This window comes from Alligator mississippiensis, chromosome 5 (genome assembly GCF_030867095.1).
Source record: "Alligator mississippiensis isolate rAllMis1 chromosome 5, rAllMis1, whole genome shotgun sequence".
Classification (NCBI taxonomy): Eukaryota; Metazoa; Chordata; order Crocodylia; family Alligatoridae; genus Alligator; species Alligator mississippiensis.
The window spans coordinates 85,797,713-85,811,189 of NC_081828.1; positions in this window are offsets into that span (position 1 = coordinate 85,797,713).

The following is a 13,477-nucleotide window of genomic DNA, read 5'->3' on the forward strand; positions in this document are numbered from 1 at the left end:
ATATTAAGTAAGTGGGGACGTGGCAGCTCCTGAAGGAAGCTGCATGCCTAATTAACATGGAAATCAAGCAACAGTCTATTAAGTCTTCCAAAAAAGAAAAGAAAATGTACTAGTTATGGCCCGTTAAAAAAAAATTAAAGGGAAGCTACAAGGAAAAGGGCTAATTATAAATAGAATTCTAAAGGACTGGTATTCTAGCAGCTTGGCTTTATTCACAGCAAACACCTTCATCATTTGAAAAATATCTGTTTTTGTGTGCACCTAGGTAAACAAGCAGCAAAAATAGTCTTGCTGCTGCAATACCCTGTAATGCTTGGCTGAGAAGTCTTGCGACAAGACTGTTACTTTAGTTGCCTTTGCCCTAGGCAGTAGTTCTGAGAGGATTTGTCATGTGTGTAGGCACTGCATGAGAAATAACTACTCTACTGAGCAGAAATTTGTAGGATTTGACCCACAGATTTTGCTGAGGTAATCCCATTGCTGTCTATTTCTTTCCAGCCTGTTCCCAAAATGGCAGAGAGTACAAGGTGGTAAGCATGCTGTGAAAATTGTTTACTGGCAAGCTAACGAAACACTGATTTGGAAACTGGCAATCATCCATGGGTGAGGGGCACAGGGAGGACTGGAACCCCCCATGTCCATCGGTGCTTTGGATGTGCCACCTGATGCTCTGTATGGCTTTCAACAAGGGTCACATGGCCAAAATGCCACTGAAAAATGAACCTGATTATAATGGGTGAAAGAGTCTGCAAAGAACCTTCCCCCCCAGGCTACACGGGGGTGGGCTCTTATCTTCCTCTACAATGTCTGTCCTTTAATGAAACTTCATTTCATCTCGGTGATCACATCTGTGTCAATATGAGTTTCATTTTCCCTTCTGTCTTGCAAAGACAAGGGGAAGCTTAACACTGTGGTGACTGTGATTTTTTTTCCCTTCCCCGCAGCCAAAGGGATGGTGTTTGGGAGAAGGGATGGAAGCAGCAAAATATTCCACTGGAACATTAAATATTTAATCTGTTGAATACTTAAATATTTTACCTAGATCAATTTTTAAATCAGTTCAGCACTTAAAGCGCACTAGGTGACTGCCATGGAGTGAATAAAAAATGCTCTGATAGTGAATGACTGCAGCAGCTACTTTTTTCTCCATTGCCAAAATTTTAAGTGATGTACAGTTGTTTTGAGCTAGGAAGCCTACTCTGTCTTCTGTATTAGCTTTTTCCTATTGGCATCAAGACTATATCTTACAGTAAGACAGCAGAAGAGCACAAAAGGAAAATATTCTCAGAGGAGCACTATCCTTCTACCGTTGATAAAGCCAACATATGTAAGAATTTCCCACCTATGCATTTGGCAATGGAAGAGATGCCTTATTTGCATAATTGTGTTTTATATGTAGATGGTCTAAAATAAGTCATTGTCAGCCACCTATAAATATTGATGAGTGCTCCGGGACTTGGATTTGTAATAGTTTGTTTCTTTCCTGTCACGTTGTGAAAAGCTTTGCATTTCTGGAGCTGCGGTACCTACTGCTAGCTGGAATTCTTGAAGGGATATTCATACCTTTGCTCAACAGATAACACAAGGGAAAAAGAAAAGAAAAGAAAATTTTGACATGAATTATTAATCCCAAAGATGCAAACCAGGTGGGAAGCTGGTGTCTTCTAATTAGAGAATTACTGTAACCAAGGACATGCTTTAGCACTCCCTGAATTTTGGGGATCAGGACTTAAATGGCACCTCTCTGATTCAAACCCATCTGAAACACTAATCATTAGCCCTGCGTGAAGTGGCTAGTATTTGCTAGTATTTATTTATATCAGATTTGGATTCGGCTGATTTGGGGGACAGTGATTTGATTTGGTGATTCAAATCACTGTCCCGATTCGAATGGACCAAATCTGATTCAGAGATTCAGCAGCAGCCAAATCTCCAAATCAGCCAGGCCAGGCCCATGGCCCACCCCCTCCCAGCCCGGCAATGGCTGCCCCAGTTCCCGACACTTGTACCAAAAAAAAAAAAGCCGGATCACCGGGTGCTGCTGGGCAGGGGGTGATCCCTGCTGCCCCCCCACTGTCCCATGTTGCATGGGGCCTCTGCATGGGACCCCCAACCCCCCCTCACTCCCCCAGCCCCCCCATGGGTGCCCTGCAAAGGCCATCTCCAGCCCTTTAAGAAAAAAAACAAAAACAAAAAAAACCCAGAACTCACCACTCCTGCTGGTGGGGGGCGATCCCTGCTTCCCCCCATTGCCCTGCGCCACATGGGGGGCTCTGCATGAGCCCCTGAAGCCCCGAGGCTGCACCAGGAGCAGTGAGTCCCAGGGCTTTTCTTGGTCTTTTTTTTCTTAAAGGGCCAGAGCTGGCCCGGGTGAGGCATGTGTGGGGGCTGGGGAGCAAGGGGGGAGGTCAGTGGGCTTGTGGCAGAGCCCCCCCATGCAGTATAGGGCAGTAGGGGGAAGCAGGGCTTGCCCCCCCCCCCCCCCCCGCCTGGCAGCACCTGGTGAGCACCGGGACTTTTCTTTAAAGGACCAAGCTGGGGCAGGGGCAGTCATGGGGGGGGGGGGCTGGGGGAGTGGGGAGGGGTCAGGGGGATCTGGGAGAACAGGGGGGTCGGGGGGCCCCCTCCCACACCCCTAGTACTTACCAGCTGGAGTCAGCTGCAGCTTCCTGCTGCAGCCACTGGGGGCTGCCCAAAACATCAAAGCTCTCCGAATCTTTGGAAAAGATTTGGAGAGCTTTGAATCGATTTGGATCTTTAAATTGGTCCCCTGTTTTGATTTGGATTTGGCGATTCACCACCGAATCAGGCCAAATCTCCTCCGAATCGAATCACCACACAAAGCTTCGCACAGCCCCACTAATCATCATGGAGACTCTTACCCAATCAGGATGCATGGCAGTATTATGATCCTGCAATGACACAGGGACTGTTCTAATGCAAATTGCATGTCATGGAATGTGCCAGGAAAAATGATAAGGAAGGGTGAACCTCAGGTCAGGCCCATGAAAGTGATCAGTGGGTTTGGCAGACTGTGTTCATCCTGTCTGCCTGCTTGGTTCTAACACCCTGAACAAAACCATGTGATATTTTTCATTAGTCTGGGGTTTCCAGGACAAGAACATTATTCGTTGCTGAGCCTGCCACCTGGGTTTCTCTCTAGTAGAGGAAGAACATAAGAACCAGTTAAATTGGCTTTTTGGCCCCTTTTGTGTCACCATGGCAGTACACAAGGATCTTAGTAGGATTGAGAGCAGTCTAGTTTTGAATTGGAATGTAATCATGAACAAGATAAGGTAGGAAAAAAGGGAGAGGAAGACTGAGGAAGAACAAGTGGGATAGGTGGAGAAAACAGAAGGGAAACTAGCTGCCTGCGTGTCTTCATGACAGTCTACTGCGTGGTCAACTTGAGTCCCAGTAGTGGTTCAGTCACAGCTGCCTGGAGCTACATGTGGGTGAACTGCCTGAGTACTTAAATAGACTATTGGGTAGATTTTATAGCATGTGCTGATTTTCTTGCTGCTGCTACAAGTGCCCAGGCTATTTTACATAAAACTAGCTGGATGTGTGCCTTCTACACTGTCATCAGAGCAGTGATTACATTGTAGATATGCTTTGTGACTAAGTTTCACCCCCTCTTGTCTAGACTAGAGGACATGGTCCAGTAGATAGAACATGGGAGTAGGAGTCTGAGGGCACATCTACATGAGACATTTACTGAGTTGCCCAGCTCCCCGGCAAAGTCTCAGCATCTACATGTGAGGCCGTATTAGGTCACAGTAAACTAATAAATGCTTCTGTAGGTTAGTACTTGTAAAAACAAGTACTATCCTGTGGCAGTGTTATTTAGTGCACGGCAGTGCACATGTAGATGCTGATGGGGCTGGCTGGGGCATGAGGGTGCTTCAGTGCAGGGGCTGCCTGCCAGCTAGCCTTACACCGGAGCATCCTTATGCCCCAGTCAGCCCCTCCACAGAATATTGAGCCAGATCAGAACAGCCCTGGGCTGGCAGGCTGACCCCCCCAGACCCTCTGCCAGCTGGGGCTGCTTCTACCTGGCTCAACGTGCTGAGGTCCCAATCGCATATGTAAATATGATGCCTAGGAGCAATAAACTTTGGCATAAACTACATCGGAATTTATTTGTCACATAAATATCATGTGTGGATGTTCCCTGAGTGTTTTGAACATTATCCCAGGCTCTACTGCTATTTTGAGGCACCTAGGACAGGTAATCGTGCCTCAGTTTCCCTGCTTCTAAAATGGGGAACAATAACACTTTTCTTTTCAAAGTACTTTGTGTCTTGGATGGAAAGCTCTCGTTAAGTGCTAAGTTTTATTATTCTAATGTGACTGCAAAATGATGATGTCTTTATTGCAAAATGATCTTTAAAACATGAAGCATTAGGATGGTGACTGAAGTCATTAGTATCAAATTGCTCCTCTTTTGCCCTGTCACACTGATACTTCAAAGAAAAATTGTCTAGTGGGTGTTTATGAGGTTTTATAAGAATAGCTTGTCTTTTAGAACCTGAGTAAGAATAAAAAATTAGAGACTTTTTCTTAATGATTAATTAAGGACCAGAATTTTCCTACCATTTGAGGCCAAAGCTCCTCTAAAAGTTGAATTCTAAAAACACTAACAATTAAGGTGATGAGAAAATGCCTGAAACTGTTTAACAGTGTATTTAAAGAGCAGTTATGGCCCATATTCTCCATTGTGTTATTTCATGTTACTCCACTGACTTGCACCAGTAGAAAATCAATAGAGTGCAGTGGTGCATCAGACTCCATGTTTGAACTGTGGCCATATGAAGATAGCAGCAATTTTGTGGCTGTTTAGCCTGGATTGGAAGCTCTTTGTGAGAGGGACTGTGTTTTTTGTTTTGTGTTTGTGTAGCCTTGAGCATAGTGAAGCCTTCGACTATGACAAGGTCTCCTACTAGGCACTATCACAGTAGAAATAAATAATTAATAATGATAATAATGCATTGGAAGGTCATATTAATTTTAAAAGACCTTGTATTCAAGGACCTCTCTTCCTTTCTTATGCAAATGACTACAGATTAGATGCCAAGCAGGTTTCTCTACAGTTTGATGCTGTATTCTGCTCCCTTTTCCTTTGGAAAATACTACTGTGCTTCAGGGTGCAGACATACCACACATTTGCTAGGAAGTAAGTGGAGTAAAAGTGGAGCAAGCCTGATTAGGGAGTAAGTCTCTCTTCTCTAAGCTACCCTATAAACGACCTGAAGTCCCTTTACCCCAGGTTGCAGAATAAAGCACTGTGGCATTATAGCACCCCTTTGCAAGGTCTTTTGATGCTTGCCTAGGAGCTGGACACCAACTATTTGTTCACAACTCTATAACATAGGATGTGAAACTTCTGGTGGCAACCAAGGTCTTCATAGATCATGAAGCTGACAGACCCTCTTTTGATCTGCCACCTTCCCATTTGGGTGTGAGTAGTAGTACTGAGCAGCTGGATGAGCAAGGCTTTAGGGACTCCTAAGAGGAGGCTGCACAAGTGAAACTTTTTTGGTTCCTGGATCTGAGCCAGGCTGTGAGCGCAGGCCTGTGAGGAGGACAAAGGGAAAACATGATTGCTGATTACAGCACCACAGTCACTGAGACATAGGCCAGGCTGGGGTTAACAGAAAAATGATTCTATTCTTTAGTTATCGGTGCATAGACTGGTGCATTGGGCATGTTAGTCTCACACAGCAGGGATCACATTAGCTGGGGAAACAATGTTGAGGACAGAGAGATTTCCCATGAAGTCTGCAAGTAGCATTCGGCTTCCACTGGCCGCAGACCACAACAGGATAAGAACAGCTGGGTGCCAGCTATCAGCAATGAATCTGGCATCAAGGAGGGAAGGGACTAACAAGCTGCATCTATGGGTTTGTTCAGCACCTGTTCTTGATAGATGAGGCAATTTAGAACAGTGGTGGTAATTGGGGTGGCTGAAAACAGGTCCTGGGTGGGGGGTCAGGGGGAGGAGGCATGCCCCAGGTGCACTGGGCTTGGGGTTGTCATAATCAGAATTCATAAATGATGAAACAGTCTTGTCCACTGGGTTTGGCTTATTGGTGTTCTTGCCTCTCCATGGCTGATGGTCACCATTGGAGGGAGAGAGAGCTGGACACACACAGGTGAGCAATGTTGGGGAGAAATAGATCAGAGCCTGTTATTGGTCTGCAGATCCAAAAAGCCATGTGTTCATTGGTATTTCCAAGCCACTCCCATCATTGTGGGCTCATGGGGGCCCAGGGAAATGGCTTTGTCCTTCATGGATCTGCTCAGTGTATGAAGGGAAAAGGAGGCTTATTCCTCAGCGAGTGGGCTTGTGGGAGGGACTGCATTTATTGGTGTTATGTAGAGCACATTTCCCAGGGAGCTGGGGTTGCAACATAACCAAGGTGTGGGCTCTTATTTTAGAATATAACACCCAGTAATTTCCTGAGGGAAAATGAAGTATGGGGGCTCTGAAAGCTGATCATATCAGGAAACTAATTCTTTGAAGGGGAAGGAGGCTGTCCCTGCACTGATTTCAGAAGATGGCTACAAGGAGAACAGACTCATGGCATCTTGGTGTATTGTGAGTTAATTAGTTTATGTGCAGCACTGAACTGGAGTGGCTCTTCTTGGCACCAGGATCTTCTCTTAACTCAAGAATACAAAAGCGAGGCCTCTGGCAGTACTAAGAAGGGGCACCACCAGCAACACCCCCACCTCACCTGTGGAGCATATTGCCCCTGAGTGCCAGGAGACTTCACAGCAAGTGGTTCCTAGGTGCGAGGGAAGAAGCAGTGATGATAAACAATAGCAGGGGGACAAGACAAACTGGTGTCTGTGCAGCCAAGGCATTGATGGTGATGTGGTCTGTGTCAAGGGTACCAAAATGTTGGGGGAGTGGCACTTCACCTGAACTGTTCCAGGCATGCTGCATGGTTACCCCCTGCTCTTGGGTTTCAAACAAAAGGGTCCTGTCACCAGTGTCCCATGCTGTGTCACCCTGGTCCTCCTCTGGGTTACTTCCGCTGTTCTCCCCAAAAGCAGACTGAAATCAGTGATACAATCTGGTTTCATGCTGTCATCCGCCAGAGAAGATCCTAGACAGCTTGTAGTGAAAGGGGCATGTGAACTAACTGACACCTGAGTCATGGTTTCCATCTTATGTTTCTTGTACCTATTCTGCATGTCCTTCACCATCTGGGGGCACTGCCAAATGGAGTGGCTGTGTGCCTTTTCTGCATCCAAAAAGGGACAATGGCCTTGTGGCAGTAAATCCTGAAGTCTGGGGGCATGTGTAGTTGAAATGGGGGCCCTAAATTGAAGCGGTGGGTTTTTAAGAATACTGCTTCACACTCTGCTGACTTACCTGCCTCTCCAGCGGCAGTGGCGGGGGAGGGAAGGGTGAGCTGCCAGTGGGCAGAGCAGTCCCTGGGCTGCGTGGGGGACTGGTGCTTCCCTCCGTGGCAGCAGTGCCCCCACCACAGGCTGTACCTGCCCACAGGCATCCAGCTTGGGTGGTCCCAGGGAGCACTGCAGTGGCAGAAGGAAGCACAGGGCCCCCGTGCAGCTCAAGCAGGCAGGCAGGCTCCAGGGGGGGAAAAAAAATCAGGCTTGCTGCTTTTCTTGGGTGGAGCCTGCTTTCCTGGGCTGCTGCCAGGCTGCCTGCAGGGCTTCCTGCAGAGCTGCATGGAGCCCTGTGCTTCACTCCGCAACTGTAGGGGCAGCAAACTAAAACTCCTCGAAGTTTTAGTTTGCTCTGCCCCAAGTCATTTAAGGTGGATTACGCTGCAGAATTTGCTACAGCAGCTGGAATTAATGCGCAATATGCCGCTGATGTGTGCAAACACCGACACCATTAAAGTGGTGCAAAAGCATTTAGCCCACTTTAAAATGTCGTACATACATGCCCCTTATTTCGTCTGCACATGGTGGGTCTCCTGAAAGGCCACAGAAGTCTCTTCTTTTTTAGTTCAGTGAATTGTACAGAGTGAATTGTACAGAGAAAAAGAGGAAGGTAGTAATGGATGCATCAGCAAAGGGTGGATGGCCATGACCCAGAGCAAAATGGAGGCGATGCCCCTTCTTAGTTTGTATGAAGCCTTAATACATGGCCTTTGATTGCAACCCAGAGAAGTAATGGGGGGAGGGGGACAGGGAGGTTACCTCATGTTGAGATGCAAAGCACCATAAGATTCCTCTGACTGTTCCTTTACTGTGCAGTAGGGAGTGAGCACACAACATGTACCATATAGTAACTTTCCCATGTTTTTCAAAGAGTATCTATGCCCTGGATTTGAGAAATGTTCTATCTAGTACAGTTGTGCGCCATCTGTCTGCACTACAGAACTGGAGGGTGTGTGTGACACACACAAACTGTACAAGCAATTTTGTATTGCAAAGTGTGTTGTTGTATATATTGTTGTGTTGTTGTGTATATTCCTCGCTCTGATGAAGGGTGCCTGTGCCCAAAAGTTTGCAAAGCAGAATTTTTTCCAACTATTTGAGTTGGTCTAATAAAAATCAGATTTACCCAAAGAACCTTGCCTGCCCTTGTTGTGTATATGGTTTTAGTTTAAATACAATTGCATGTTTTTGTATCCGCTTTGCTGTATATGTTCCTGTTCTACATACTTGCTATGTATCTGGCCATCTCTTCTCTGGCTTGATTTCAGGAGAAACTGAACGTAGGCAGATACCTGTGACTTTTGTGTACTATAAACAAAAGCTGGGTTCCTCATGTTTAGAGAGGAAAAGATCAGACCACTAGCCTAATTGGCTAAACTAAGCAGTATTCGTTTTAAATTGATTGGTTAAGAGGAAAAGCTGGAAGCAGGGCAAGCTCTGATTGAAAAGTTTTGGGGTGATGTCATGCCACGGTATATAGGGATCTCTCAACTAAGGCTCTCCCTCTTTTGGGGTGGGGAGAGCTGCAGAGAGAGCTGCTACAGATGCTACTGGAGAACTGGGGAGCTGAGCTGCAGAAAACTGCTCCCCATGGGGGAGGAAGGGTCTCTCCATATCTTCACTGGAGAAGTGAGTTAGCTATGTGAAGGGAAAATCCAAGGCAAAGGAAGAGAGAGGCTGTTTCTGAGTTTGGGACACAGCTTCTCTCCTCTTTTCTCCTTTTCATTGGGTTTTGATTGGGATAATGCCACATTTTGGACCAGGGCTGAAGGCCTGGCATGTTTGTTGCTGTTGCAACTTCCTTTGTTTCAGCCTAGCTCTGTGGCTGAACCCCAGCTCTGTTTTGCTGGCAGCTGTGGGCCAAGGATTAAAGGCCTGGCAACTTTGGGGCCAGGCTGAAGACCATGAATAATACCATGGGGGTGTTAATCTGTGGAGCAAATTGGCCAGAAATGGAGTCCTGGCAGTTATTGATCAGGATAGGCCTGGCCTAGGGTTGCCAACTCTGTTTGAATTTATTCTGGGAGGTTTCATTACATAACATAATGACATACATTATGGTGCATAGACTTTACATCAGGAAGGCAAATGCACGTTAATGTTACATTTAAAAAATCCACTGGACTGCTGTATAAATTGGATTCAACATGTAATATTTATTTTAATGAATGTCCTATTGTTATCTTCCAGGTGACTCTCAGCAGTCACCTGGAGATTTATATCTTAATTCCTGGAGACTCCAGGGCACTTCTGGCAATCATAGCTTGGGCCCCACTTTGTTGTTTTACGGCTGTTTTGTCTTGTCCTAGTTTGTGTGGCTGAATCTGTGCTGTACTCCAGGCCCTGGTGCAGGTAGGCTTGGGTTTCTCTTTTGTTGCTTAGTCCAGGCCCAGTGCAAATAGGCCTGGGTCCCCTTTTATTGTTCTACAACTGTTGTGTCTCAGCTTAGCTCTGTAGCTGAGACCCACTGCATGTTCAGGCCCAGGCCAGGATAGTCCTGGCTCCCCTTCTTTGAGTTATTTTGCATTTTTCTGCCCCAGAAGGGCTTTGGATATGGACTAGGAATTTTGGAGTTGTGGTATGCTGACTGAAGCTGCAAGTCTCAAAGCCTCAAAGCCACCATGGAGAAGTGGAGATTGGTGCCCTATAGGTTCCCAGGGAGCAATGAGGGGGCTCTTGCACTGAACCTATTGTTTCTAGCTGCTTCCCAAGGTGCCGCAAACCCAAGAAGGAGCTCGCAGAACTTTCCAGGGTGGGCCCCTCGGCCCTGCCTGTTGCTGAGTGAGCAGGTATAAGGGTGCAGGCCCCCTAGAACTAACCTCTTATATGTTATGCTTTGTAATTAGTGATGTTTTAAATTGATTTTTCTCCTTTGTTTTCCTTGCCTCAGGTTTCTGTAATAAATCTGTACTTTTGTATTAACATTACTTGCCAGGAGGGGGGTTTGTTTATGCAGGACACACCCCAAATTGAGTAATCCCAGATTTTTTTATTTTTTTGGGGGGGGGGGGGAATGAGACACAGTGATAACTTATTGGGCACCCCAAAAGTTGAATCTAACCCTTGTTGCTGCTGACTGGTACCTGGCAGAAGGGTTACATGTGTGTATGCCTGTGGCAAATTTCTTCCCGGAGTAAATGTACACTTAGTGCAGACTGGCTCCCCTACCACCTAGGGTGCGTGTACATGAGCACGGAGGCTGCTCTGACACGGAGGCTGCTCTGATGCAGTGTAATGATTAATCGATTAATCAAGTCTGCTGGAGCATGGTAATTACTGTGTTCCAGCAGCCTGTTACATCTTATGTATCAGTGTCCCTGCACTTCAAAATGGCAGCAGGGACACTAAACTAAAGCTCATTTGACGAGCTGTAGTTCAAGCACCCCCGCCACCATGTTGAAGCATGGGAATGCTGATACATGAGATGTTGTGGTGGCTTAATTAGAGTGGCTCTCAGAGCTGCTCTAATTAAAGCACCGCCCTGCCCCTCCATCCCCTGGATCACATGCAAAAGTGCCTCTAGTTGCCAGACACTGTCAGAGCTAGCTTGGGGAGAGCTGTTCATCATGAATCCATCCCTTTACAAGTACTGCAGAGTAAAATTTGAGATGAGCTACTCTGTGATAATCATGTCAGCTTTTCCAGGAAGCAGGGAAAGCACTACATAACCCTTTTCCCATTACCTCTCTCTAGCCAGCCAGGTGGCAATGAATCATCTTTTTTGGTCTTCACTCACTCCTTCCCTACCCCTCCTTTCTCTTATCTGTCTTATCTTTCTTATTGGAGAAGTGCTTGAACTCAGTGGTGACATGTAGAAGGTGCATGGGGGTGCACATGCACTCCCTGAGAGTACTGGTGTGCCCTCTGACAGGCCACGCTCCTTGCCTAGGTAGCGGGCAGGGGGGGCAGGCGGGAGCACAGGTGGCCCCCCTGTGAGCGCTGGGTGTTGAGTGGGAGCATTGGATGAAGTGCTGTAGCCACTTCTGGGAGCACTGGAGCTGTTTCTTGGTTGGCGTGATTGGCCACGGGGGACCTCCCCCCACTCCGGTTGCTGACTGGTTGCTGGGGGGGCATGTTCTCCCCGACTAAGGTGGTGCCAGTTGCCCATGCTTGAACCTGCTTGTGTTCCGGCTGCTTAGCCCCTCTGCCCTGGGATAGTCACTGTCTTCCTGTGATGACTTTTTGTTTTCTGACCTGTCCTATTATCTACCAGTCCTCATTGTTGACCAATCATGCTGGACAGCTGTTAATGTGAGGTTACTTGTGCTGTTCCATTACATGCCTCTGTCATATCTGATTCTATTTCTTTTAAGGCTGGTTTGGCTTCTTTCCCAGTGACTACTCTCCTTTGCTTAACATGATCTATTTCACCAGTCACTTGAACAAATCTTTGCTACCTGCTTGTTTTTACTTTAGATTGTTTGGAATAGTGCTAACCACTCATCCTCAAACCAAATGTATAACTAAGTCAGAATTTATGTAATTACTGAATGTTGGGACAAATATTCAACTGTATAATTATGTAATACAGCAATCAACAGTGGAAGCTGTTGCATCCACTGAAGCTGGTGGTATGACTCCAGTTGATTTCCATGACAACAAGATCAGGGTCTGTAGATTTTATATACTGAGTATCTACCTACCCTCTCATAACTGCAGCCACATGGAACTAGATTAACTGATTGTCCTCAGGTGCTATGTGCTACTGGAGCAGTGCAAAACTGCCAAAGTGACCCAGGATTTGCAAAAATCTAAATGGAAGGCTCATATCTTTGAGTGACTGTTTCTTTTATTGTTTTAAGGAAACCTTTTACTGACTCTTTTATTGTCAAAGGCTGTACAGAGGTTCTCAGTATATGGGTTGTGACAACCCTTATTAATTAATTTATAGGATTACATGAGAGGAGTTCAATGGAGGAAAGACCAATAATATGCCTGAAATGCAACTACAGAGTATTACTATTATACAGTTTTATGGCAAACCAGTTCATTAGCATTTAAATCAGTTCTTAAATATTTTCTTTGAAATTTGTAGCAATATAAGGTTTAAATCCAGTCCTAGTAATGTTGTGATTTTTATTTCTAATTTTAGCCTTCTTTTTTTAGTTCAATAGATTGCTATTACATGGCCATGCAATTTAAGTAAGCTACTTAAAAATGCATGGATTTAAAAGCACAGCACAATAAGTAAAAAAAAAAAGTAGACATTACTCCATGTCCATATACGAAATCAACAGCAAATTGTGCAACACCTTGACATAAACCCCTCATTCAGTTCAGTTACATGGCTTACAAATTGAAACCTGGGACAGAAAATATCTCTCTTAAACCAGGTACAAGACATCAAATATAAATCAAGAGAACCTGGATAACACTGTGGACTGGGTGTACTACCCTTTCACCTCTGAATTCCTGCTTGGGTTCAGTACTGGTGTGAATTACCAGTGAAATGAGTTTGATGGCCTCAGTCCAAACCCCATTATACATTTGAGCTCAGAGAAGTGGGTACATTTGTGTCTGGCTGGCAGCTCCAACTCAGCAAAGGCTGAAATAAAAGACAGGGACATTAACATGATCTAAACCATCAGCAATATCTGGACATAAACATTGCAGCAACTGTTTCTTGCCTTCATTAGTTCTAAAATTCAATATGTTGTTTTCTCGGTAAGAGGGAAAAAAAAAGGGGGGCGGGGGGGGCATGACACGACCCTTAAGAAATAAAAGCGTTCATGCAAGTACAAAAGCTCAGACCTGACGAAAATGGAAAACTTAAGTCAGTGACTGTTCAGTACCCTTTCCAATTAGGACTAAATTTTTACTCCATTTACTTGAATTTGTTAGTTAATGTTGCTCCATGGATTGTATAAGCCTTGTGAGTTTTATGGATTATTTTTCTTTTTTGAACTGTGGTTTCTATGGATGAGTAATCTAGCGACGCTTATTTCAGTCACGACTAAAACTGAAAATTCTTCAGAAACTGACAAGCGAACAAATGGACATTGTAGCAATACTGCATTGCTCATCTGCTTGAGTCTGTATTTTAATTAGCTCAAGA